The sequence below is a fragment of the Corythoichthys intestinalis genome, chromosome 3, assembly GCF_030265065.1.
Source record: "Corythoichthys intestinalis isolate RoL2023-P3 chromosome 3, ASM3026506v1, whole genome shotgun sequence".
Lineage (NCBI taxonomy): Eukaryota > Metazoa > Chordata > Actinopteri > Syngnathiformes > Syngnathidae > Corythoichthys > Corythoichthys intestinalis.
This window is the reverse complement of record NC_080397.1, coordinates 52,554,103-52,579,183: the sequence shown is the minus strand read 5'-3', so window position 1 is coordinate 52,579,183 and position 25,081 is coordinate 52,554,103. Positions and strand designations below refer to the sequence as shown.

Sequence of the window (25,081 nt, the reverse complement as noted above, 5' to 3'; positions counted from 1 at the left end):
TAGATTGTGAAGCGTGTGTGCATGTGAGCATGTATGTGCGTGAGGGTCATTGTACTGTCCTGTACATTAAGCTAAGTGCTCCTCCGCTCTTCAGCAGTACTAAATGGAGTCTTATGGCTTAAGGCCGTGGGGGAGTGGGGTGTCCCGATCACGGGTCACTGCATCTGTGACTCATCGTATTCAGAGGAAAAAAGATATTTTTTGTGTGTGTTTTTATACTATCGTGCTGGAAAACCCTCCAATATGGCTGAGTTGAAACAATACTGCAAAGAAGAGTGGTCCAAAATCCCCCCCACCCTAGTGTAAAATATTTATCACCAATAGTTGTAAAACGTTTGATTTTAATTATTGCTGCCAAAGGTGGCACAACTCCTTAATTAGGTTTAGGGAGTAATTGCCTTTTCATAAAGTTGTCAGATAGATTTATATTTTGCTAAAAAAATTAGAAAATCATAATTTTAAGACAACATTTCATACTACCTTTGGTTGTCTCAGTGTGATATAGGGCTGGGCAATATGACCTGAAGTACGTATCACGGTAAATTGAGCAGATTTACCTCAATAACGATAAATGACGATAAATTCGCCCAAGTGGACTGTTATATCATTTGAAAATCTGAATCAATGCGTGAAATACTGTTTCTTGTTGATTTATTTACCAGATTGTAATTTAACATATATAAACAATTGTACATGCAGTTTAAACATTTAGTATATAAAAAAAATCTTGCAAACCATAAGAATTCAAGTATGAACATTTATAACAGCTTGTATGACTTGAACAATGTACAACATTATAAAAATCAATACGACGACTGTGCAAACATGTCGTTGTAACACAAATGACTTACGGTTTGAAAAAAAATATGGAGGTAGATTTGTGTTTTTATTAATCAATCAAAAAAAAGTTGCTTCAATCAAATATTAAGTTGCTTTAATCAAAATATATATTTTAAATCGAAGAAAAAGTCACTTCAATCAAAAAAATGTGTTTATGCAAAAATAAATTTGAAACTCAAAAAAATATATATTTGAAAACAATTTTTTTGGATTGAAATTTTTTTTTATTATATAATTTTTTTTTTGCAGATGATTTTTTTCTTTGATTAAAAATAGTTTTTTGATTAAAGAAACTTTTATTGCGATTGAATGATTTAGACACAAATGTCCTACTCATAATATGGCTCAAACACAAAAAAGGATTGCTTCAATCAAAGAAAACAGTGTGAATGAAAAATAGAGTGTTCAAATGCGAATTTCTGAAACCTTTTTTTCTACGATTGAATTTTTTAAATTTTTGATTGAAGTGATTTTTCTTTTGAATATATATATATTTTTTTTGTTTGAAGCAACTTATTTTTTGATTGAATAATAGACACAAATGTCCTAGCCAAAATGTGGTCCAAACGCAAAATTACATGACTCAAAAATGTTGTTTCAATAAAAAAAAAAACTTGACTTAAATTAAAAAAAAAAATTCAAAGAAAAATTGTTTTCAAATATATTTTTTTGAGTTTCAAATTTATTTTTGCATTCAAACACATTTTTTTTTTTTTTTTATTGAAGTGACTTTTTCTTTGATTAAAAATACATATTTTGATTGAAGCAACTTTTTATTTGATTGAAGCAACTTTTTTTGGATTGAATAATAAAGACACAAATCTACCTCCATACAAAACACTTTTCAACAGACAACTTATTGTTAATGGCTGATGTGACATAATTACACAAGAGCTTACATCAAGGTTTCAGGTTTTTTTCCCCAGAGCCGTTTTTTTTTAAATACATTCACGCAGAGATGCTTCCCCCACACAGACACACACACACCTCCACACATTAAAGCAATATTGCTGTTTTACCAATGAAACATTTAAGATTTTATCATGGCAGTAATGACACAGAATGAAGCATGCACATACAGAAAAATAGCTGTGGCCATTAAACAGTCATATGATAGGCTTCACTGTTGCATTACAATTTATACTGAATGCTTTACCCTCATAAAACATATCAAGGAAATAACACACACAGATACAAAATAACGCGACATACTAATTGCTAGATGCAGTCCGTGCCCAATCCACTCATTATGTTCAGCCGTTTTGACAAGATTAAAGCCGCTATCCGACTCCATCACGTTCATTTTATAGCGTTAGCTGCTAGCGTCAGCCTGTGGCCTGGCTACCAGTAGAAAGCACCCTCTCCTGAAATCGTGAGAACCAGGGGCGAAAGCTGCCAAGAATCTACTTAATGTCGGGTGAAAGTTTGGCGAGGCTCCCTTAAGCCTGACTCCATCACGTTCGCTTGTAGCGATAGCCGCTAGCGTTAACCGCTACCGGGCTTCTGTTTGTTGAGTTCCTGATAACCACGTGACCTAATACTGGGGAATGAACATAGCCGAACAACATAGAGTCAAAGCAGGATGAAAAGACTATATTTTCTTGTTTTATTAAAGTGCATGTGACACGAAAAAGCATGTTTATTTCATAATACACGCGGTATTTTATGCTCCTGAATGATATGGACTGCTTGGATGTGTGTGGAAGCGATCGCTATATTTATTTAGTTTTTTGAATCCCGCGCCATGAAAATGGGGTTTTTCCGGCTTCGGCCTTGCATTGAGGAGGAGGGCGCTGTGACGTGTACGTACGGCTGAAGGCATCCTCTTCACTAAAAAGGGTACTGTTGTGTATGAGGACTAAGGATTTAGCTGATTTTGCGGATTAATACGTTTATTTTTCGCATCACGCCAGCCAAACGGCTGCAGAAAAATCTTGCTTTATGAGGGAGAGGCGTGTGCGCCTTTTTGGAGTTTCAAAAGGTTCCCATTCACCGTGGATATTGGCCAAAACAAGCCCTACTACTGTGGGACCATTGGACTTACGAGGAAGTGAATAAACATCTTGTTTTGTATTATGTCAAATACGAATACAGCGATTACAAAGTAAACAAAGGACTACTTACATTTGATCATTGATAGGCATATAAAAAGCTCTCCTCGTGCAAATTAGCTGCACGTTAGCTGCACAACAACTGCAGCCGCCCTCCTCCGGGGAACGAACTGTAAATTGCTCTCTGCCGGGTGGTTTGCCGATCCGCGAAGACAATCGACAACCCAGTCGTCATGTCAAATAATCCGGGCTAGTTATGTTTGATTTTCCACTTCGAAGACTTTGAAACATCACTCAGTTCGGGTTAGCACGTCGGCTAGCTGTCACGTCTCTTGGTTTGTTTACATTCTCCCAAGCCGGGGAAGGGAAATGACATATGTCCGATATAGGTGTCATAAAATATCGTTCGGGAGGTGCGACAGTAAAGGTGAAGTTGACAGTTTTGACCATTATGGAGTAATTTTGCCATGTCGTTCTGAATAAGTGCATTTTTATTATTTCATATTCCATTTAGCACAAGACTGTTATTTGTTATGACCATGCCATTTATTTAGCAATTGGGGAAAATACTTGGATGAAAAGAATATCCTGTAAAAATATTGAAGTAAAGAGACAGAAACAATGACATTTTGCAGCTCTCTTCGTCGCGTTTTCCTCGTTGTGAATAGTTCCCCCTCGACGGGCTGACTGGTCCTTCTCAAGCCATTTATTTAGCTATTGGGGAAAAATACTTGGATAAAAAGAATATCCTGTAAAATTATTGGAGTAGAGAGACTGAAACAATGACATTTTGCCGCTCTCTTCGTCGCGTTTTCCTCGTTCTGAATAATTCCCCCTCAATGGGCTGAATAGTAAAACTGATGAGCCTAGTCACCCGCTGACGTCATTCACCTGTTGGGGACGCTAGAGCCCTATAATGGTAGGCGTGGCTAACCGGCAGATTAAAAGACTAATGGCGTACCGCAAGCAACACGTCACTTCCGCTCATTAATATTCATGACATTAGCTACCGTTGCTAACCGAGGACAAGCCATCGTTTGTCCCTAATAGGAAATGAATGGAACTCGTGTACGAAGGAGACGTTTACAGCGCTAAACCTACCAATTCTCTCCGAAAATGATGTGCCTGGTGCCAAATTGACTGGCATAGATGTGGAAGAACATTAAAATATTCAGTTAAAGAGATGGCTTTAGTGTCGAAGGCTGAAAAAGACGAAAAAAAACGAGCCGACCTAAGCATAGCTTTAGCTTTTTTATCGACGCGACTGACAATGACATTCTCCCGTTTCAACAAGCTATCCTTTACCATCAGCCCTGTCTTTCTTACATATCCTCTGGTTGTCCTACGTCTCTTACCGTTCTTGGGGGTAATTTAGTTAGCTTTGTGTAGCGATCGCAAATGCTACTCAGTGACAGCCAATGAACACTTTTATTTTTTCATTGATAACACATCTTAATCCTATAATTTATTTACACTCCCCCCTTACTAAAGTTGTTTTTTTATATATATATAACAGAAACGGTAACAGTGGCAGTCAGATACCATTATAATTCTTTTCAGGTCATTCATTGTCAGACAGAAGCAGTACGGCACAACGTTACGCTAAAAAAATAAGTTAAAAATATAAAAATGGCTTACCTCATTATCCTCTGAAAGACCATGCCAACCCAACATAATGTTTACTGCATATGAAACGTGAATGGATTCGCCGAGCTGGTGTTAAAGTCCGCGCAAGTTGATTCGGTCTTCACATTTTTTCCTCCCGAGTTTTTGGTTTCCGGGAACGTATGAAGAAAACATCCTTCATGGTCGTAATGTCTAGAGTCGTTTCTACAAGTTCCAAAAAAGCAATGCGTGATCGGCATGTTGGTTTCTGAAAGATTACCGGCGAAAAGTAGCACTTTTTACGTTGGGTCTATGCGAGGGCGGGTCTATAATGTCCCACTTCGGCTTTACTTCCGCTTTACGATGCGACGTCACGGTCTAAAAATAGCCTGCGTGCGGTACGCCATTTCTCGTCATCTGCGCTTTGCTAAATTGTTGTATATAGTCGAATCGTCTCAAAATATGATTCTAATTCACATAATAATGCTATTTAAGACTTTTTTTCTCCTGTCGTATGCTCTTGAAATTACCGAATTTACCGACATGGTCAAAATTACGTAGGTCGTCGTGAAGAATTTCAGTAACGGTAAATTTTCGGTATACCGCCCGGCTCTAGTGTGATATTAAGATTGGTTTGATGAAATGAAACGTTTGCGAGTGATAAAATTGCACAAAACACAGAAATCAGGAAGGGGGAAAATATTTTTTCAAGGCAATGTATTTCACAGGCTTGTGTGAGTATGCTGTACTTTGACTTTATTATTTGTGGAAGCGACATAAACCATATAAATGAGCTAAAGTAATTGAAATAGACAGAAGACAAGAACAGGACCATGTGCAATCAGGCATATGGGGTTTGAGGATAGCGAGGAGGTGCTGGCGATAGTGCAGAAGATTTATGTTATGAGGGACGTTGCCTCCACACTCAATATTAGAGCAAGCTATATAGTGGTAGGCTACTAATGATAACATGTATAGAAATGTGAGTCCTCAGAAATCCCAACAGGAAGTGATTAATTATTTTTTATCTCACGTCTGTGCTGTCACAAAGGGCTGTTCAGTGGGCTTTAGAGCCCCAAAGTGCTTGCTTAATTGTTTGAAATTTTTCCCTTGAGTGTGAGGGTTCTTGGATCCGATAACTGTGTGTTGATAAGATTTACAGTAGTTGTTTAGTATTACACATTACGGATGTTTGGAAATATGAGCAATAGGAGCCCTTTTGCTCCTGCTGATTGATATGCTATTTTCCCCAGGTTGCAGTTTTATTTTGATGGCACAGTTACAGAATGAGGGAACCTATTTGTCCGGCCAATACTGTGCATTTGGAGGCAATTCCAGGTCCATTTGTTGTAAGGCAGCAACAACTAATTGATTGATAAATTTAGTTGCGAACGAATTTCCTAAACAATTTTTGCCGGTAGCTATGAGCAGTCCCGTTTGGGTCTTTGTTTGTGTGTAATGTGAGGCTGCGGGTGCACCAGTGATTAGAGCATGAGAGGGAGAGTTCACTGTAGTCTGCTACACTCAGGTTGGGTCGCTGAATAACTTTAAAAAGTGTCGAGAGTTAGGTTGTCTTTTGTGTTTTTAGACCATTTGTGCCTCCGTCAGAGATGAGTAAATGAAGCTAATTGTAGTATTTATATTCTTTGTTAGTAAAACGTTACTACTTAGCACAGAGCGCTAAGCTACAGTAGCTAGCGATTATGCTAATCGGTGAAACTTGATAATATTTATTCAACTTGTTAGGATAAACATTCAACAGAAAATCCCTTTTTGTGTGATATGATATACACTCACCGGGAACTTTATTAGGTGCACCTGTCCAACTGCTCGTTAAGACTTAATTTCTAATCAGCCTTACAATGCCGCTGTTAAATAAAGTGTTACTTATTCATATCTTTTGGCGTAAATATCTCATAATACAGTTAGGACAGCGACGGTTTATAGTACAGTGCGGCTTATCTGTGAACAAATGTCGTTTTTGTGTCAAATTTGGTGGGTGCGGCTTATTGTCAAGTGTGTCTTATAGTCCAAAAATTACAGCATATATTTTTTTCACTGTTTTGAACTGTTGGTCTACTGTATATAACACGTTTTGACAGTGGGGCAAATAAGTATTTAGTCAACCACTAATTGTGCAAGTTCTCCCACTTGAAAATATTAGAGAAGGCTGTAATTGTCAACATGTGTAAACCTCAACCATGAGCGACAGAATGTGGAAAAAAACCCCAGAAAATCACATTGTTTGATTTTTAAAGAATGTATTTGCAAAACATGGTGGAAAATAAATATTTGGTCTATACTAAAACTTCATCTCACTACTTTGTTATGTACCCTTTGTTGGCAATAACGGAGGCCCAACATTTTCTGTAAGTGTTCACAAGCTTTTCACACACTGTTGCAGGTATTTTGGCCCATTCCTCCATGCAGATCTCCTCTAGAGCAGTGATGTTTTGGGGCTGTCGTTGGGCAACACAGACTTTCAACTCCCTCCTCACCCGTGGCGTCAAAATGATAACAAGAACGGGGAGCAAAAATCCCAGAACCACACGGGGGGGACCTAGTGAATGACCTACAGAGAGTTGGGACCACAGTAACAAAGGCTGTAACACAATGCGCCGCCAGAGACTCAAATCCTGCACTGCCAGACGTGTCCCCCTGCTGTAGCCAGTACACGTCCAGGCCCGTCTGCGGTTCGCTAGAGAGCATTTGGATGATCCAGAAGAGGACTGGGAGAATGTGTTATGGTCAGATGAAACCAAAATAGAAATTTTTGGTAGAAACACAGGTTCTCGTGTTTGGAGGAAAAAGAATACTGAATTGTACCATACCCACTGTGAAGCATGGGGGTGGAAACATCATGCTTTGGGGCTGTTTTTCTGCAAAGGGACCAGGACGACTGATCTGTGTAAAGGAAAGAATGAATGGGGCCATGTATCGAGAGATTTTGAGTGAAAATCTCCTTCCATCAGCAAGGGCATTAAAGATGAGACGTGGCTGGGTCTTTCAGCATGACAATGATCCCAAACACACAGCCAGGGCAACAAAGGAGTGGCTTTGTAAGAAGCATTTCAAGGTCCTGGAGTGGCCTAGCCAGTCTCCAGGTCTCAACCCTATGGAATATCTACGGAGGGAGTTGAAAGTCAGTGTTGCCCAATGACAGCCCCAAAACATCACTGCTCTAGAGGAGATCTGCATGGAGGAATGGGCCAAAATACCTGCAACAGTGTGTGAAAAGCTTGTGAAGAGTTACAGAAAACGTTTGGCCTCCGTTATTGCCAACAAAGGGTACATAACAAAGTATTGAGATGAACTTTTGGCATTGACCAAATACTTATTCCCCACCATGATTTGCAAATAAATTCTTTAAAAATCAAACGATGTGATTTTCTGTTTTTTTTTTTTTTTCCACATTCTGTCTCTCATGGTTGAGGTTTACCCATGTTGACAATTACAGGCCTCTCTAATATTTTCAAGTGGGAGAACTTGCACAATTAGTGTTTGACTAAATACTTATTTGCCCCACTGTATGTGTAAAGGCCAAAAACGCCTATGAACATACTTGCTGTTTGTGTTGAATTGTCAAATATAAAACTATTCAGTCTTATTTTTGTCTGTTGAATGTTTATCCTAACAAGTTGAATAAATATTATCAAGCTTCAAAGCGGTTCATCGAGCATGTTTGGTTGTCAATGATAGGTCAATATTACAAATTGACCTGTTACGAATTGACAAAAAAAACCTTTTTTTTTTGGTCTTTTTGGGACCAAAACGTTGATGATTATTGGTCAGTGAAGAAAACAACAATTTGGACATGAAGATTATGGTGTCCTGAAAAAAGGGACCCGACATTGTGAACAAATTTTTCTTTGAAATATAAAGGCAACATCAAAGGCATGCAAATTCGGACAAAATAGGCCCAGGTTTAAAAGGGTTAAAACCCCGGTAACTCGAAGATTAAGCCTAATGTAAAAAAGTTTACATCTATAATGAACCACTTAGTAGAAATCACTGTTGTAAGTGGCATAAACTTCTGAAAACAGATTTCCTACTCTCTTGAATTTTTACACAGTAGATATTATTTGGAGCGCTCTGCTTTAATTTTGAACTTACAGTATTAGTTAATTAGCCTTGAAATACATTAATGACATGTAGAATATTAATTATATGTAGACAAAAGATAAATACATTTTTCACACGCTTAAAATATTCTAACATACAGTGCCCTCCATAATTATTGGCACCCCTGGTTAAGATGTGTTTTTTTAGTGTCTAATAATTTTTTAAAAATTCAAATAATATGGGACCTTAATGGAAAAAAAGAGAAAAATCCAACCTTCAATACAAGTGCATTTATTCAGTGGGGAAAAAATCCCACATAAAGAAATATTTATTTGACATCAAAGGAAAAAGTGGCATGGAAAATGAATGAATGAATAATGTGTGTCACCATTATTAGCACCCCTGGTGTTAATACTTTGTACAACCCCCTTTTGCCAACAAAACAAGCTCTGGGGACTGAGATAGCCATGGGAGGAGCTTGATTTTGTGTCTGGTGAACTATTTCTGTGTAGATTTGGTCATATGTTTCGGGGTCACTGACTTGCTGAAAGACCCAGTGACGACCCATCTTCAGCTTTCGGGCAGAGGGCAACAGATTATGATTTAAAATGTCCTGGTATTTCAAAGCATTCATGATGCCACGCACCCTAACAAGGTTCCTAGGTCTTTTGGAAGCGAAACAGCCCCACAGCATCACTGACCCTCCCCCATACTTCACAGTGGGTATGAGGTGCTTTTCAGCATGCACATCTTTCGTGGCACGCCAGACCCACTTAGAGTGTTTGTTGCCAAAAACCTCAATCTTGGTTTCCTCTGACCAAAGCACACGGTCCCAGTCGAAGCCCCAATACCGCTTGGCGAACTCCAGACGTTTGTGTTTATGATTGTGAGTGAGGAAAGGTTTTCTCCGTGCATGCCTCTCAAACAGCTTGTTGGCGTGGAGATAGCACCTCATATCCACTGTGAAGTATGGGGGTGGGTCAGTGATGCTGTGGGGCTGTTTCGCTTCCAAAAGCCCTGGTAACCTTGCTAGGGTGCATGGCATCATGAATGCTTTGAAATAACAGGACATTTTAAATCAAAATCTGTTGCCCTCTGCCCAAAAGCTGAAGATGGGTCGTCACTGGGTCTTTAAGCAAGACAATGACCCTAAACATATGGCCAAATCTACACAGAAATGGTTCACCAGACACCAAATCAAGCTCCTCCCATGGCCATCTCAGTCCCCAGACCTTGTTTTGTTGGCAAAAGGGGGGTTGTACAAAGTATTAACACCAATGGTGCTAATGATTGTGACACACATTATTTGATGTCAAATAATTATTTCTTTATGTGGGATTTTTTCCCCACTGAATAAATGCACTAGTATTGAAGGTTGGATTTTTCTCTTTTTTTCCCCCAGTAAGGTCCTATATTATTTTAATTAAAAAAAAAAATTAGAAGCTAAATAAACGCATCTTAACCGGGGTGCCAATAATTATGGAGGGCACTGTATACTCACTGACGCAACTATAACCTTCAGCAACTGAAAATAATGAGAAATAACAGACAAATCAGTGTCCAGCAACTTTTTACTCCTAAATGAATTGGCTATTAAAAACTATTCTTGGATGTTTTACATCCAAAATGTAGGCTTGACTCGAACGCAACGTTTTGCCAGTTCCAACCAGTTTAAATTAGACCTATTTTTGTGTTCCACGCTTCTCCACGTCATCCAGCCACCTAACGAGATTGTTCCATCAGACGGAATTACCAGCATCACTCAATGAAATGCAATTATTGATTACGCTGCTCCCCTCCCTGAATCCATCCCTGCGTCCCTCCCTCTCTCCCACCATCCTCCATCCCTCTGCCTCTGTCTCCTCTTCTGAAGTACTGCAGCGAGAGAGCACCGCATCGGGGAGGGGGGGAAAAAAATCACGTTGTGCACTTCATTTACATTGCATCCACTTCTTTGTTAAAGAAATGCCCACGAGATTTATTCAACATACAACGAACAATGGCTTTTAAGAAGCTCCATCTACTTTTGTTGCCATAAAATCAAGGTAAGACATTTTTTTTTTGTAAGTTTTGGTAAAGCATTTAATAAGTCATTGGTGAGGATGTTATATTTTTTGGGTGAAAAAAAAATGTTCTGCACCTATATGTGTTAATGCTTTGCTTTAGATGAATAGACAAATTGTATTATTAATATTTCCACTGATCATTCCTTAAAAGTCCTGTTTAGGTGGCTATTTGCGATGCAGCTGGCATCATTTGTTTAAGTGGCCGACTTTGTGAACTCATTTAATTTGAGTATTGAGAATTTTAATTTGTTTGCAGTTTTGTTACAAAAAAAAAAAAAATCACAACCACTGTAAATTGGAGTTTCTAAATTGCTTGTCAGCACTAAGGCGTAAAGTTTTTAAGACTGAGCGTTTCTGAAAACATTCACATTGAGTTTTTCCATTTTATCTTTTTATTTACTAGTTTTAGTGGCATTTCCATACTTGTTCTCCATAGCAGTAGAGTTTGACGTTTTGTCGGCTGTGGACTAAGAGGCTGTAGAGCAATGCAGCCGCTTGCCCTGGGGCAGTGGAAGCACTCTGCCAAAAAGCGGAAAGGATGTGAGAGAAGGCAACTGACTCACCCGTGAATTGCACCTCGAGAGGCAATAAACGATTGACAGGCTCGCAACCGCTGAACTGGAAACCTGTGGAAAACCGCTTTGTGAGAAATACGAAAACTATGATATGAAGTACATTTTCATCCTGTTGATTTTACAGTTAAATGTACTACATCATGGCAAGAAATGTTGTTTTGTTGTTGTTAGCTACCAAAGTCACATAAAACCTACCTACAGTGCCCTCCATAATTATTGGCACCCTTGGTTAAGATGTGTTTTTTAGCTTCTAATATTTTTATTTTCAAATAATATGGGACCTTAATGGTAAAAAAAGAAAAATCCAACCTTCAATACAAGTGCATTTATTCAGTGGGGAAAAAAATCCCGCATAAAGAAATAATTATTTGACATCAAATGATGTGTGTCAAAATTATTAGCACCACTGGTGTTAATACTTTGTACGACCCCCTTTTGCCAACAAAACAGCACCCAATCCTCTCCTATAATGTTTCACAAGCTTGATTTCGTGTCAGGTGAACCATTTCTGTGTAGATTTGGCCATAAGTTTAGGGTCATTGTCTTGCTGAAAGACCCAGTGACGACCCATCTTCAGCTTTCGGGCAGAGGGCAGCAGATTTTGCTTTAAAATGTCCTGGTATTTCAAAGCATTCATGATGCCATGCACCCTAACAAGGTTCTCAGGGTCATTGGAAGCGAAACAGCTGCACAGCATCACTAACCCACTCCTATACTTCACAGTGGGTATGAGGTGCTTTTCAGCATGCGCGTCTTTCGTGGCACGCCAGACCCACTTAGAGTGTTTGTTGACAAAAAGCTCAATCTTGGTCTCATCTGACCAAAGCACACGGTCCCAGTTGAAGCCCCAATACCGCTTGGCGAACTCCAGACGTTTGCGTTTATGATTGTGAGTGAGGAAAGGTTTTCTCCGTGCATGCCTCCCAAACAGCTTGTTGGCGTATAGACAGCACCTCATACCCACTGTGAAGTATGGGGGTGGGTGAGTGATGCTGTGGGGCTTTTTCGCTTTCAAAGGCCCTGGGAACCCCAAAGGCCCTGGGAACCTTGTTAGGGTGCATGGCATCATGAATGCTTTGAAATACCCGGACATTTTAAATCAAGATCTGTTGCCCTCTGCCCGAAAGCTGAAGATGGGTCGTCACTGGGTCTTTCAGCAAGACAATGACCCTAAACCATCAAGCTCCTCCCATGGCCATCTCAGTCCCCAGACCTTGTTTTGTTGGCAAAAGTGGGTTGTACAAAGTATTAACACCAGGGGTGCTAATAATTGTGACACACATTATTTGATGTCAAATATTTTTTTCTTTAGTGGGATTTTTTCCTCACTGAATGAATGCACTTGTATTGAAGGTTGGATTTTTCTCTTTTTTTCCAATAAGGTCCCATATTATTTGAATCAAAACAAATTATTAGAAGCTAAAAAACACATCTTTTTCAGGGGTGCCAATAATTATGGAGGGCACTGTAATAGTAATATATATATTAATATATAACAGTGAGCATGATTTCTGTGCTTACTTAAGGGATGCAAAGTCCCTCTGTTACCTCTTGCGAGCTCAATAGTAGGCTACAATAGCTGTTTAGGCCCGTGTTCTGCACTAGGGTCCCCCACTCATCCACAATATTAACAACATCACAATTAATATTTTAAATTAACACTCCTATTGTAAAAAAACAAAAGGCGGTTACACATTCTGCATGTAAAAGGTTCAAATAGCTTATCTTGTTCGAGTAGTTTATTAGGTCTAAAATCATTTAGTCATTTTTCATTTAACTACATACATTACTGAAAGCAGTTGTGTGTAACCACTTGAAATAAGGTTCTTGCATAAATACTATGTTCATTTTTTTTGAGTGTAAAAAAACAATGTACACCCAAACATAAATTTGATGCTCTGCAAGTTAAAAATTTTTATAGTAATTATTTTTCTGTATTTACAGTCATGTTACCCTTTGTTGTTGTTCCACTCTTGTTGGAGGTCCACACTCTGCTGACCACTTTTGTAATTTGAAAAGTGTTCGTTTGTAAGAATTAGTGCATAAGGGAAATCTTTTCTTACTCCTGCAATAGAATATTTTTAACCAATATTATGAAGTTGGTTTGTATAAGCTGCAATTTAGTCAGACACTCATGCCCATGTTTGCTTACTGGTACTCTGGTTTGTACTATCTTTATTCCTTTGAACTTCAAACACATTAAAAAGCACAGAGAGACTCCTCTTTGGACTTCACTTATGGTAATACAGTAGTAAGCTAACTGTCGTGCCTTGAGCAGTGAAGCAAAAACAAAAGCACCAGAAAAAGATAGCTTCTTTCCATTATCTTGACAAACAATCAAGAGATTGAGCAGATGTTTCATTATTTTGTTTAGATCATGGTTAATGACCCCCGTAGCTAAATGGCCTGAAGTATTCTTGCATTTATAAGACAAAGTTAATCTCGCTATGTAAATTTAAATGGATACACAAGGTGCAGCCTACACTCTGCCTATAAGTGTTGGTATACAGTGAGGAAAATAAGTATTTGAACACCCTGCGATTTTGTAAATTCTTCCCATTTAGAGATGATCGGCAGGTTTTAAATTTTCATGGTAGATGCTTGTCCACTGTGGGAGACAATCTAAAAAAAATCCAGAAATCACAATTTATTTCCATTAAACTGCTGCAAATAAGTATTTGAACTAGAGATCGATCGGGTCCGATCACGTCATTTTCAAAGTATCGGAATCGGCAAAAAAATATCGGACATGCCTTTTTTTAAATATATTTTTTAATTAAATCGTTTTCTAATTTTATTTCACGTTACAGACATAATGTGTTACACTCATCCAGAGTCTTTAGTTTAGGCTTAAGGTAGGGTTATCAAATTTATCACGTTAACGGCGAGAATTAATATTTTTTACATTTATCACGTTACAATATTTAACGCAATTAACGCATGCGCTGCACGACCCACTCACACATTGTTGCATTCAATCTATAATGGCGCCGTTTTACCCATACAGTATATAGAGCTAAATGGCAGCGTAAAATGAGTAGAATGAATTTTGGCAGCCTTTAGAGCCTTCTTTTAATTGGCTAAAGCCTTACAATCCCTCTCCCAACGATTAGAAATCTCGTGGGAAGCAATGTGGGGAAGAAAGGTAGTAATTGATCTTTTTCTTAACACCCTATGTTATTTCCCAACGCAGAGAAGATATATCAATTGGTACCACTACGCACAGTCATGGTTGCACTTCCCATCATGCATTTGGGCAGAACCGTTAAATGGCTACAGTATAATTTACTGAAAGCTCAACAAATACACTAGATGGCAAAATTTAGTCACAATATACAAAGTCACATTTATCCTTTAAGAATTACAAGTCTTTCTATCCGTGGATCCCTCTCACAGAAAGAATGTTAATAATGTAAATGCCATCTTGAGGATTTATTGTCATAATAAACAAATACAGTACTTATGTACTGTATGTTGAATGTATATATTCGCCCGAGTTTTATTCATTTTTTTCTTAATGCATTGCCAAAATGTATATGATCAGGAAAAATTATCGGGAATGATTGGAATTGAATCGGGAGCAAAAAAAAAGCAATCGGATCGGGAAATATCGGAATCGGCAGATACTCAAACTAAAACGATCGGATCGGGAGCAAAAAAACATGATCGGAACAACCCTAATTTGAACACCTGAGAAAATCAATATCAACATTTGGTACAGTAGCCTTTGTTTACAATTACAGAGGTCAAACGTGTCCTTTAACTTTTCACCGGATTTGCACACACTGCAGCAGGGATTTTGCACAACTGCTCCACACAGATCTTCCCTAGATCAATCAGGTTTCTGGACTGTCACTGAGAAACACGGAGTTTGAGCTTCCTCCAAAGATTTTCTATTGGGTTTGGGTCTGGAGATTGGCTATGGCCCTCCAGAACCTTGATATGCTTTTTACGAAGCCACCCCTTGGTTATTCTGGTTTTCTGCTTGGGGCCATTGTCATTTTAGAGGACCCAGTCTCAATGGAGTGAATGAGATTATTTCGCAAAATCTCACAATACATGACCCTGCTCATCCTCTCCTTGATACATTGCAGTCATCCACCCCCAAAGCATGATGCTACCACCCCATGCTTCACAGTAGGGATGGTGTTCTTTGGATGTACTCCTCATTCTTCTACCACCAAACACTATGAGTGGATTAAAAAAGTTCCATTTTGATCTCATATAACGACATGACTTTCTCCCATGACTCCTCTGGATCATTCAAATGGTCATTGGCAAACTTAAAAAAAGGCCTGGACATGTGCTGGTTTAAGTAGTAGAACCTTCCGTGCCATGTATGATTTTGAACCATGACCTCTTAGTATATTACCAACAGTAACCTTGGAAATGGTGGTCCCAGCTACTTTTCAGTCATTGACAAGATCCTCCTGTGTATTTCTTGGCTGATTCCTCACCATTCTAAGGATCATTGAGACCCTACGAGGTAGATCTTGCATGGAGCCTCAGTCCGAGGAAAATTGACAGTCATGTTTAGCGTCTTCCATTTTTTAATAATTGTTCTAACTGGATTTTGTATCACCAAGCTGCTTGGCAATTAACTCTTTTCAGCCTTGTAGACATCTACAATTCTGTCTCTGGTGACTTTGGACAGCTCTTTGGAGTGTATGGTGTGGACAGGTGTTTTTATGCAGCTAACCACCTCAAACAAGTCAAAGAGCTGGACTCAAAAAGTCCACCACTACTCCAATGATTTTGGAGAATAAGTGGAGTGGAGGTGGACTTTTTAAAGGCAGCTAAAGGTCTTTGAGTCTCACAATTCCAGCTAATACACAGGTGTTCAAATACTTATTTGCTGCAGTATAATACAAAATAAATTGTTTAAAAAAAACATACACTCTGATTGTGTGTGTTTGGCCACTGCATCGTAATTTCATTTTGATGCAAATTTGAAAGACAAATGAAATTTGTTTAAGCCTAAAGTCTAAGATTTGGAAAGGAACATTAACTACCAGTCATTTTTCACAAGACATATTCTAGTAATGGCCATTTACAATGTTTTGGCTGATCTTTCAAGTACCACAGAATATTATGCTTTGCTGCTACATGAATACATAATTCCGAAAAAATAAGATTTTTGTGGAAAGACAAAATTTAAGCATATCTTTGACTTTGGCACAAATAAAACCTTGCTTTTTTGACAGCGCAAATATCTAAACTCTGCTTTCCTACTATACCACAACATAAACAACGCGAAAAAAGATGGAGCACAAATAGCACAATGTAACAGCATACACGTCTCACAACTACTAATTCTCCCACTAGTAGAAGGAATAACATTAGTATGGAACGGCGCTGTCCCCAAGCGGCCGGTGGCATTCTCTTCACTCTTAATGTCCATAAACGGCGTCATTGTAATCTGTTTGAGGCAATGCGTGAGCGGATCATTCAGTGCATGCATTAATTGCGTCAAATATTTAACGTGATTAATTAGAAAAAATTTAAACGCCCGTTAACGCGATAATTTTGACAGCCCTAATACATTTCTATGCATTTTAGGAGTTTTGGGGATGTCCCTTTTTTTATTTTTCGCCCGTATGGCTTTAAGGGCGAGGGGGGCGTCCCTTATTTCTATTTTTGAAAGGTGGCAACCCTAGTGTGTGACCTCGCATGAGCATACATGACCAAAATTGAAAAATTTCCTTATCACATGTAGTTTTAGGCCATTTTAACTTGGTGTACCTTTCAAGTATATCAATGATTTGTTTCTCAAGCACTCCTTACGTCATCTATTTTGGCTGCGTCTCTCTTTTTTTTGTTGTTACCTTACTGACATTTGCTGAACACGTCTAATGTGCTTCTGCTAACTTCTGGCAATTTGGGCGGGATTAAGATTGCTCTCCAGAGTAAGCATTTAAATACGAGTTGTGTCAAACCCTTACGTAGCCTTCCCAACAAAACAACAACAAACAAACAAACAAACAAACAAAAACGTCAAGGGCGTATTTATACTTCTTTGGTAGTGAACATAAATGCTCACGTAAATGCTGTCTTACGTAATGAATACGTTTTAATTGTAATTTTCAATTCATTGAATTGAAAAATATGGAGAAAAATTTTTTTTTTTTTTTTTCATGGGCCCTGCCCGCCCCTTCTTTCGGGTCTGGGTAGTTAGTTACACCCCTCCCCCACTAGCATGCCCATGAGTACAGTAAGAATATTGTCATCAAAGGTGTCTGCGGTCATCCTTTCTCCTATGTTGTTTATTACAATCAAGAACAACATTTCTGACTCCTAATTTAATTCAATGACTCTCTTTCTAACTTTTCTTTTGAATCCTCATGATAAATCTGCATGCTTCCACATTCTCAAATAGAAAATACACCAATGATCTTTAAACATACAGTGTTCTGCCGCTCTAAGGCTAATGTGTTTCTCTTTTGTTTGCTTGTTGTCTACCCTTCCTTCCCCAATTCAATACACAAACACATGCACCAGCACAGTAACTAATGCCATCACCGTTTGATGAAATCTCCTAATGGAAGTCGTCCCATTCTGGTAGCGCTTCCTCCAGATGAGGCCACGACTTCTCCGTTTTGATGGGATTACTTGCAGCGCTGCCCACTTAGAGATTGGACCTGCTATAGCTGATACTAATAAAGCAAACCAGCTGTCAGGTGCATACGCTGGTGAATGTCTTTCAAAGGGCAAAAGCTGAATGGAAAACAAAAAAGAAGCATACGACAATTTTGTAGCATTGGTAATATTGATCTGACTGTATGTGTTTGATGTTATATATAACAACAACAAAAACAACAACAATAATTATAATAATATAATTATTAGGGTTGTTCCGATCATGTTTTTTTGCTCCCGATCCAATCCCGATCGTTTTAGTATGAGTATCTGCCGATCCTGATATTTCCCGATCCGATTGCTTTTTTTTGCTCCCGATTCAATTCCAATCAATCCCGATAATTTTTCCCTATCATATACATTTTGGCAATGCATTAAGAAAAAAATGAATAAAACTCGGACGAATATATACATTCAACATACAGTACATAAGTACTGTATTTGTTTATTATGACAATAAATCCTCAAGATGGCATTTACATGATTAACATTCTTTCTGTGAGAGGGATCCACGGATAGAAAGACTTGTGACTTTGTACATTGTGACTAAATATTGCCATCTACTGTATTTGTTGAGCTTTCAGTAAATGATACTGTAGCCATGCCCAAATGCATGATGGGAAGTGGAACCATGACTGTGCGTAGTGCTACCAATTGATATATCTTCTCTGCGTTGGGAAATAACATACGGTGTTAAGAAAAAGATCAATTGCAACCTTGCTTCCCCACATTGCTTCCCATGATATTTCTAATCATAGGGAGAAGGATTGTAAGGCTTTAGCCAATTAAAAAAAGGCTGCCAAAATTCACTGTACTTGTTATACGCCGCCTTTTATCCCTCTATATAGGTAAAACGGCGCCATTACAGATTGAGCGCGACAATGCGTGAGTGGATCATGCAGCGCATGCATTAATTGCGTTAAATATTTTAACGTGATACATTTTTTAAAAAATTAATTACCGCCGTTATCGGGATAAGTTTGATAACCCTACCTTAAGCCTAAACTAAAGACTCTGGATGAGTGTAACATATTATGTCTGTAACGTTAAATACAATTAGAAAACGATTTAATTAAAATAAAAAAATATATATATATACATATATATATATACGTATATATTAAAAAAAGACATGGCTGATATTTTTTTGCCGATTCCGATACTTTGAAAATGACATAATCGGACATCTCTAATAATTATAGTACATTTCAAACTTGATGCTCACATATGCAGAGGCGTAATATGAAATACACTGCGTTAAAATGTTTTAGTTGCATAGTGGCCAACATCTAATCTTTCCAACTGCGCTTCCAAAAAATGTACAAGTAGTCCCTGGGTTGTGACGGACCCAACTTACACGATTTCGTTTTTTGTTCCTTAATAATGACTTTTGTTTTGTGATGCATGCTTTTACCATATTGGCTCGAATATAAGATGGCCCTGATTATAAGACGACCCCCTCTTTTTCAAGACTCAAGTTTGAAAAAAAGACTTTTTGAAAACCAAATTAATTTTTATACAGAAAATAATTACAGTACATCTGAAACAAATGATTATAACAATATATTTGAGAGAAAAAGCATGTTATTTTGCCTCATTCAAATATTAATATCTGAACATTTAGAAATGTAAACTAAAGTGCAATCACATTCGTAAATGAATGGCTTCTGGTTTTTGAAATGTAAATAAGCCAATCTTTAGTGATAAAACAACACAATTGCAATAACTGCATTAACCATCAAAGTGAAATCTAACTAACTGTAGTCTTTAAACAAATCTGAATAAGGAGAAACATTGCAATAAAATAATGCAAACTGGTTAAACTTGAGAGGAGCTAAGATCTGTCATGACAGAACATCACTTCAATGATATCTGGCGCCATCTGGCGTCGTGAATGATTTTAACGTCTAGACCGCGAATATAAGACGACCCCCACTTTCTCAATGCAAAAAACACTGTCTTATATTCGGGCCAGTACGGTATTTTGGCGCTGGAAGCGTAGAACAGGAAGCGCGCGCATGTACAGACGTGCCCACCCCACACCCGCACACACAAAGCAGCCGCGTGACAGAGGTGACAGCCTGCACGCGGATTTGTTGCTTGCGAACAGTGTTGTTTTCGTCAATAATGACGATAACGAAAATATTTCGTCGACAAACAATTTTTTTTCATGAAGATGACGTCGCGATGACGTGCTGAAAACGTGTCTTGGGAGACTAAAACATAACGAGATGGATGGCAATTGTCGTCTGACGACACGAGAACAAGATGAAAATTCGCCATAGTTTCTGTCATAAATTCACACTGTGTAATATTTTCTTATTGTATATGTAGTTAGCACGCATTTAGCAGTGTTTGGCCGTGTCACTCATGTGACGTGCTGCGCCATCCCCCTCGCCCCACACACATGCTTACTTACCGGCCTGTGAGTAAGCAAGTTTTGCTTTCTTGGCTAGATATGCCATGTTGCTTTAGCTTTTAAAGGTCTGTGCTGAGTGATCATCACACACTAAACCAGGGGTGGGCAAACCGGTCTTTGAGGGCCGCAGTGGGTCCTGGTCTTTGTTTCAACTGATTTAGCACAGACAATTTAACCAATGAGGTTTCAGTGGAAACAAGAAGCACCTGACTGCAATCAACTGATTGGATTTGTTAGAAACCAGATTGGTGAAAAGCTATCCTCATGATGGGTATGAACAAAAACCCGTACCCACTGCGGCCCTTTGTGGAATAGTTTGCCCACCCCTGCTGACTAAACCATGTGTGTCCAAACCTGTCCTTAAGGGCCGCTGTGGGTCCTGGTTTTTGCTCCTCCCAATCGAGCACAGACAGTTTAACCAATGAAGTTTGTGCTAAAACAAGCAGCGCCTGACTGCAATCAACTGATTACACTTGTGAGATACCAGATTGGTGAAAGGTTGTCCTCATGATAGGTTTGAACAAAAACCCGCACCCACTGCAGCCCTATATGGAATAGTTTGGACACCTAACTTGTAGTGCACAGGTGTCAAACCGATTCCAGAAAGGGCCAAGTGGGTGCTGGATTTTGTTCCAACCGATACCGTGCAGAGAGTTTAACCAATGAACTTCCTTCTGAAACAAGCAGCACCTAACAAAGTTTAACTCCTTACACATGTAAAAGATCTGATTGGTGAAAAGGTGTCCTCTTCATTGGTTGGAAAGCAAACCTGCACCCACTTGGCCCTTTCTGGAATCGGTTTGACACCTGTGTTGTAGTGTTAGCATAGTGTTTGCGTTAGCATTAGCATTTAGCGAGGTGACTCGATTTCTTCTTAAACTCTTGGAAAACATTTTGCATATAGTTTGTGGCGTCCAGGTGAGTTTAATTAATTGCAAATAATGCGCTGCAGAGTGTGTATTATCATAATGAAAATGGTGATGCATGAATGGTGGTTTGATATGATAGCTCGCCTCTCAGACAGAGAGGCGCGCTGAACCTCCCACCTCAATTGCCTCATTAACCATGACCCAGCAACGGTGACACATGAACTTGACCGCCCAAATCTGCAATAGAAGAAGGCCCAAACACACCCTTCTTCCTACTCACAGCCCACCCCGCGAGAGCCTTCAAAAAGACAATGTTTAACTAATCGTTGTCATTTTTTCTCTGGAATCTTTTGTTGACTTGTGATATGGTGACCCTGTAACCAGTCTGCCTCCTCGCCTGGGTCTGTTGCTGTTTTGCCTTGCCGTTTGACCGCTGTCGACCTGAATAAATTGTCAACCTGTGTTTTGAAGCCTTTTTCCGGCTTTTAAAATGGAGTGAGTACAAGGGGTTAAGACTAAGGTGAATGCGTGAGGTTTGGCATTTTGGCCGAGTTGTCGGGATTTCGCCGGCCCAGGTTGTTGGAGCTGCGCCAGCGCAGGTCCGGCGGTTTGGCTGGCTTGATTCTGGCTAAAATGTCAGATTCATATAGTCTATAAGACATCACCCTTTTCATGATAATACACACTCAGCAGGAAAACAGCACATTATTTGCAATTAATTAAACTCACCTAGACACCACGAACTGTATGTAAAATGTTTTCCAAGAGTTTTAAGAACACACCGAGTCACCACGCTAAATGCAAATCCTAACACGAACGCTATGCTAATACTACCAAGCAGCACCTGACACCAATGTTTCACAAAAAGAGTCTGGAATGGGCACAGTCGCGGCCGGATGAGAAAGCATGTGTGGTGTGAGGGGGTTTGGGGGGAAGTGCAGCACATCACATGAGTGACATGACCAAACACTGCTAAATGTGTGGTAACTACACATACAATAAGAAAATATCACCCATTGTGAATTTGTGGCGGAAACTATGGCGAATTTTCATCTCGCTCTCGTGTCGTCAGACGACCACTGGCATTCATCTCGTTGGTTTTAGTCTCCCAAGTCACACTTTCAGTGTGTCATCGTGACATCGTCGTCATGAAAAAATTAGGGCTGTCAAAATTATCGCGTTAACGGGCGTTAATTAATTTTTTAAATTAATCACGTTAAAATATTTGACGCAATTAACGCATCCGCTGGCATATTGCCTCAAACATTACAATGAGGCCGTTTATGGACATTAAGAGTGAAGAGAATGCCACCGGCCGCATGGGGGCAGCGCCGTTCCATACTCATGTTATGTCTTCTAAACGTGGGAGAATTAGTAGTTGTGAGACGTTTATGCTGTATTCACAATGCAATGCAAATTGCTATTTGTGCTCCACACATATTTCGGTAAGTTTTCTTTCTTTTAGTGGCAATTATGTGTCTCTTGTTTTATTTTGGGTAAGATATGTACAGATACAGTGGGGAGAACAAGTATTTGATACACTGCCAATGGGTTTTGGCAGTGTATCAAATACTTGTTCTCCCCACTGTATATGTTATACAGTAAAGGGAGTGGACACAGGCGTGCCGTTTATTGGCATAAGCTTCTCCTTCACAACAAACATAAGTATCTTTTAGTGAAAGCACAACAAAAATAATACTCCTATCTCTCAAAAAGAAAAGCACTTAAGTCTATAGTAATGAGGCCCTATTCTGACACACAGTTAAACAACAATGCTAAATAAACTGGCATTCCATATCAATTTAGCTATGCAAAATACACGTGAAACTTTTCACTGTACAGTATTTTTATTATTGTTATTTTTATTCTTCTTATTATTATATTAACTCTACTTTTGATTGAAAATTTTACAAATTTTATTAAAACGAAAACATGAAGATGGGTTTTAATATAAAATTACTATAACTTGTAACTATAACATTTATCGTTTAAGAACTACAAGTCTTTCCATCCGTGGATCACTTTAACAGAAAGAATGTTAATAATGCCATTTGTGGATTTATTGTTACAATAAACAAATACAGTACTGATGTACAGTATGTTGTATGTATATATCCGTCGTTTGTCTTATCCATTCCATTCCAACAATAATTTACATAAAAATATGGCATATTTTAGAGATGGTTTGAATTGCGATTAATTGCGATTAATTACGATTAATTAATTTTTAAGCTGTAATTAACTCGATTAAAAATGAAACGAAATGAATGAACGAAAACAAAACTGCGTACATTACATGTACCGTGGATGAAATATCGGTCCTCAGACCAAGACCAAATTGCTTAACATAGATTTATATAAATAATCAAAACTCCCAGTCATGCACCTCCAGATCGTACTGTTATTGCCCACGTTAGTAATGAAGTCATCCAGCAGAATGAAGAAGTCCCCAAGAAAAGGGTGGCGAGCCCATTTGTAGTGGAACCCATGCTGCCTTTTTGGCTTTACCTGGCAGGACCCCATGGGAAAAAAAACTAGTGTTTCACAAATCTGTCTGTGTAATACACCTAATGGTTAAACATCTGGCACCATGAGCATGTAATAGTGAAATATCTAAGTAGGTCACAATTAATTACTTAAACAGGATTCAGCAAAGTGAAGACCTCACGATAAGGACATGTACAGTAACCTGTATTCCTATTAGGACTAAATTCTACACTTTCATAGATACATATTTACAGTGAATGCCTGAATTTAATCACTAATATTTATATACAATGCACTAAGAAATATAGAACAATTTTTAACAATCATTGTCATTTTTACACTTTTGGCTGGCAACCATTGACACTCTCGAACCCACCTATTCTATAAGCATTTTTTTTTTAATTACACAGTATATATTTTTTAATTAACTGCAAAACAGTTGCGTGACAAAAAGAGGAAACAGCAACAATAACGTAGAGAGCATATGTCTCAGAGGCTATTGACAATGATTGATAGCCTCATTCACTGAGTGCAACAGTGCATTTTAGCCAAAGACTTGCCACACTTTGCCTTTGTAGCAACGGTGTACATATGAACTTTGAAACAATATCTTATGTTTTTTAAAGAATATATGCATATATTAGATATTGACTATATTTGCTAAATCTAACAAAACCTCAGTGGTACCTCTACGTACTTAATTAACTGGTACTGGAAGTAGTTTCGTAACTTGAAATTTCTGGAAGTAGAGATGTGTTTTCCATGTACAGTGGGGCAAATAAGTATTTAGTCAACCATCAATTGTGCAAGTTCTCCTACTTGAAAAGATTAGAGAGGCCTGTAATTGTCAACATGGGTAAACCTCAACCATGAGAGACAGAATGTGAAAAAAAAAAACAGAAAATTACATTTTTTGATTTTTAAAGAATCTATTTGCAAATCATGGTGGAAAACAAGTATTTGGCCAATACCAAAAGTTAATCTCAATATGTTATGTACCCTTTGTTGGCAGTAATGGAGGCCAAATGTTTTCTGTAACTCTTCACTCTTCGCTTGGTGTAAAGAAAACAACTGTGTGAGCAATTATTAGAAAATGGAAGACATACAAGACCACTCATAATCTCCCTCGATCTGGGGCTCCATGCAAGATCTCACCCCATGGCGTCAAAATGATAACAAGAATGGTGGGAAAAAATCCCAGAACCACACAGGGGGACCTTGTGAATGACCTTCAGAGAGCTGGGAGCACAGTAACAAAAGCTACTATCAGTAACACAATGCGCCGCCAGGGACTCAAATCCTGCACTGTCAGACGTGTCCCCCTGCTGAAGCTAGTACACGTCCAGGCCCGTCTGCGGTTCGCTAGAGAGCATTTGGATGATCCAGAAGAGGACTGGGAGAGTGTGTTATTGTCAGATGAAACCAAAATAGACATTTTTGGTAGAAACACAGGTTCTTTTGTTTGGAGGAG

General features: G+C 38.6%; 1 protein-coding gene across 2 annotated transcripts in view; it reads left to right on the top strand.

Annotated features, from left to right (window-relative positions):
* sv2ca (synaptic vesicle glycoprotein 2Ca) overlaps window positions 1–25,081 on the top strand; it is a 126,033-nt gene that overhangs the window by 15,494 nt on the left and 85,458 nt on the right. Inside the window, exon 1 of one of the 2 annotated variants that reach the window (XM_057831261.1) lies at window positions 10,447–10,603. The exons of the other annotated variant lie outside the window; for it this stretch is intronic. The gene's annotated coding sequence lies outside the window, so the exon portion shown is untranslated. Of the gene's footprint in view, window positions 1–10,446; window positions 10,604–25,081 lie in introns of those variants that run through there. 2 annotated transcript variants of the gene reach the window in all.